We start from the raw sequence: 4,661 nt of genomic DNA, 5'->3' as shown, positions 1-4,661 counted from the left end.
TATCAGTTGATAAAAACATGGCGCCCCCTACTCGCCCGTATACCCGTGATGGCCATTTGATTGATAAATATATCGGTTTTAAATCCACGAGTGATTCCAGGATTCGGTCGGTGTGTAAAGAAACTGCACCACCGACAATGACCGACATGAGGTAAATGAAAGTGGCCCTCAACCCTTAACATGTGTGCGTCACGTGGCCATCGTAGGTATATCGCACGCACACAACCTGATATCGGCTTTAGAGTTTAACTCAGGCAGATTTAGAATTGAGATTGTTGGTATTTTACTGTTCGATCCCCAAGGAAGCAATTTTTGACAGATACAATCTGACAGATAAATGGATCAATTTTGTGTGTTTTTAACTGTACAGTGTTTCACCTTAAAATCCGTTTGTAGATTTTGTATATTTGTGCTGTAATTATTATCCATAGCTGGTTCAATTTAATGCCAGAGTAAGCAAATCTGCCTCAAGAAATTGTAGGTTATGTTTCTATGTTTACCTTTCAGCTCCACTCTCCTCACCATTGTTTTCAGGTTCTTTTTTTCAGAATTATCACACCAGGTGCGATCGAAAAATCGTTGGATTATCAACATCAACCCCTAAATATTTGACTTAAAAAAAAGTCAACCACATATTTTAAGTCGAAAAAAATTAAAGAAATGTACAACTTCAAGTCGGGTGGTCACTGACTGCGAAAACCGGGAACTATAGTCCAGATTTTTGAACACCAAGAAGTACCCTAGAGTTTAGAAGAAAACCCGGAATTTTCCAGATTAATTTTTTACTTTTATTGATGATTTTTTCTAAATTTTCCTAAAAAGTCATCTTTTTTTGGGTAGCAAAATCAACTATATTGATGAACACTCGTCTATTTCGAACAGCTATAGTTCGACCTTTTAGATCTTTTAGTTTTTAAATTAGAAACAGGTAAATTCATTCAAAAAATACGGATTTTCAACGAAATACTTAAATTCTCAACTAAGAAAAAGTAATTTGAGAAACAAACAGTTGAATATTCAGTTAAAAAAATTAATTTAAAAAAATAAAGATTTTTCAACAAAAGAAATTAATTTTGAACTAATTGTAAGATTACGAATCTTTTACCAATAAAATAAATTTTAAAGAAAGTAGTTAAACTTTCAACCAACAAGTTAAATTTTCAACAAAATACTTGAATTCTCAACTAAAACAAATTAGTTTTCAAGCAAACAGTTAAATTTTTAACCAAATAGTTAAATTTTCATTAAAAAAATTAAGTTTTAACTCAGAATATAAATTTTCAAAAAAAGAGATGAATTATGAAGAAAATAGTTTAACTTTCATCAAAACAGTGGAATTTCCAATTAAAGAATATTAATTTTTTACAAAAAACGCAATAGTTGATATTTCAACCAAAGAAAATTTTAAATTATAATTTAATAAAAAATTAATGTTTAACCAAAATAAGAATTTTTAAGAAAATAGTTCAATTTTTAACAAACGATGAATTTTAAACTAAGATTAGGAATCTTCAACCGGAAAAATGGATTTTGAAGAAAGTAGTTCAACTTTTAAGCAATAAGTTGAAGTTACAATCTAAGAAGATGAATTTAAAAAAATGTAATTTTAGAATATAAAAACAAACAAAATTTTGTTTTAAATTAGAAACAGTTAAATTTATTTAAATAATACTAATTTTCAATGCAATATTTAAATTCTCAACTAAGAAAAATTAATTTTAAAACAAACGATTGATTATTCAGTTACAAAAATTAATTAACGAAAAATGTTTCACTAAAAGAAATAAATTTTTAACTAATTTTAGTTCAATTTTTAACCAAATAGTTAAATTTTCAGTTAAAAAATTGAGTTTTAAGCCAGAATATAAATTAGAAAAAAAAAAGGAATGAATTTTCAACTGAGATTATGAATCTTTAACCAAAAAGATGAATTTTGAAGGAATTAGTTCAACTTTCAACCAAATAGTTGAATTTACAATCTAAGAAGATGATCTTTCAACAAAAAATGTAATATTTGATATTACAAACAAAAAGAGATTTTGTTATAAATTAGAAACAGTTAAATTCATTAAAAAATTATGAATTTTCAATGAAATATTGAAATTCTCAACTAAGAAAAATTAATTTTAAAACAAACAATTGCATATTCAGTAAAAAAACAAAATAAAAAAATATTTTTTTCCTAAAATAAATAAATTTTAAACTAAAAGTAAGATTATGAATCTTTAACCAACAAACTGAATTTTAAAGTAAGTAGTTCCACTTTCAACAGAGTTGAATTTTCTTCCTAAAAGGTTGAATTTTCAATGAAATACTTAAATTCTCAACTAAAAAAAATTATTTTTCAACGAAACAATTCGATGTTTAACCAAATAGTTAAATTTTCAGTTAAAAAATTGAGTTTCAACCCAGAACATAAATTTTCAACAAAGATTATGAATCTTTAATAAATAATAAATAATGAAGAAACAGTTAAGTTTATATGAAGTATACGAATTTTGAACAAAACACTAGAACCCTTAACTAAAAAAAGTTAATTTTCAACTTAACAGTTTAATTTCATGCCAAATAGTTAAATTTCCAGTTTAAAAAATTAATTTTAACCCAAAAAATATTTCCACAAAGAAGTATTGTTTTCAACGAAAAAGATGTATTTTCAACTAAAATTATGAACCTTTAACAAACAAAAATATATGAATTTTAAAGAAAGTAGTTCAAATTTTAACTAAATATTTAATTTTAAATCAAAAACAGTTAGATTTTCAACCAAATAGTTAAATTATCAATGACAAAATAAACGTTAAACAAAAAAAACTAATTTTTACCAAAGTAGTTTTATTTTAAGCAAAAGAGATGAATTTTCAGCTGAGATTATGAAACTTTAACCAAAGCAATTAATTTTAAAGAAAATAGTTCACTTTTCAACCAAGAAGTTAAAGTTTTAATCTAAATGAATTAATTTTTAACAAATAATTGAATAATTAATATTTCAACCAAAAAATATTAAATTTTAAATCTGAAACAGTTGAATTTATCAAAAAAATTGAAATTTTCAATGAAATATTTGAATCCTCAGCTAAAAAAAGCTCATTTTCCGCCAAATAGTTTCATTTTTATAAAAAAAACGTGATTTTCTACAAAAATAATTAAAATTTTTATTTAAAAAGATACATTTATAAACAAAAATTGAATGTTTAAATTAACAATTAAAAAAAAAGATTTATCAAAAAAATATTTGAATTTTTAAGCCACGAAATACCAGAAATAATAATAATAATTAAAGCTAAAAAATACCAAAAAGGACGAATTCACAACAAAATTTTTATATTTTTAATCCAAATAATGAACTTTTAACAAAGCAGTTGAACTTTCAACAAAAATAGTTGCATTTTGAAACTTGAACCAAATAATTAATTTTAAAGAAAGTAGTCCATTCTTTAACCAATAAGTTGAAGTTTTAACCCAAAAGAATTAATTTTTAACAAATAATTTATTAATTAATATTTCAACCAAAAAATATTTTATTTTAAATCAAAAACAGTTAAATTTATAAAAAAATTTAAATTTTCAATCAAATATCTGAATCCTCAACTAAAAGAGACTAATTTTCCGCCAAACAGTTGCATTTTTATCCAAAAAAAAACCTGATTTTCTAACAAAAAATACATCTTCTCAATAAATCTCATGCACTTTTTAATTAAAAGTTAAATTTTCAGCCCAGAGGATTAATTTTCTACCAAAAAGTCAAATTTTTAACAAAATACATGGATTTTCAACCAAATAATTAAAACTTTAATTAAAAAATATACATTTATAAACAAAAGTTAAATAGTTAAATTTATAACTTAAAAAAAATTAACCTAGAAAAAAACGATTTATCAACAAAATAGTTGAATGTTTAGGACATAGAATGAATTTTTAACTGAAATTACGAATCTTTAACTAAAAAATTACTGCATTTTTGAGGCGAAAATACAAATTTTCAAACCCGAAATTGTGAATTTTTCACATAAAAGTTAATTTGAAACCGAAACAGATTAGTTTTTGATCATAAAGGTCAAGTTTTAATAAGATATTTCCAGTTTTAAACAAAAAAGATGAGATTTCTAAAAAGAAAATGAATTTTCATGTCAAAAAATGAATTTTCAAGAAAACAATTGAATTTCCAACCAAAAAGGATGACTTAATTTATGCACGGCCCCTAAACAGAATTAGGATTCATTGACCTACAAAAAAACATTAAATTTTCTTCTTTTCAGACATGAACTTGTGTAGATTCCCAGATCAGATCCGATTCAAGATATCTTACGAAAACCTAGTTTGTAGAAGTAGAGCCAGTTCTATCACAGCAATGCCACTTATCATCATACTGTCAATTCTATATGCATTTAGACACCATTATTAGCTTCGGGATCGAACAGTAAAATACGAACAATCTCAATTCTAAATCTGCCTGAGTTAAACTTTAAAGCCGATTTCAGGTTGCGTGCGTGCGATATACCTCATTTACCTCATGTCGGTCATTGTCGGTTGTGCAGTTTCTTTGCACACCGACCGAGTCCTGGAATCACTCGTGGATTTAAAACCGATATATTTATCAATCAAATGGCCATCACGGGTATACGGGCGAGTAGGGGGCGCCATGTTTTTATCAACTGATA

The sequence above is a fragment of the Belonocnema kinseyi genome, chromosome 7 (assembly GCF_010883055.1).
Source record: "Belonocnema kinseyi isolate 2016_QV_RU_SX_M_011 chromosome 7, B_treatae_v1, whole genome shotgun sequence".
Classification (NCBI taxonomy): Eukaryota; Metazoa; Arthropoda; class Insecta; order Hymenoptera; family Cynipidae; genus Belonocnema; species Belonocnema kinseyi.
Note: the sequence above shows the minus strand (reverse complement) of the source record.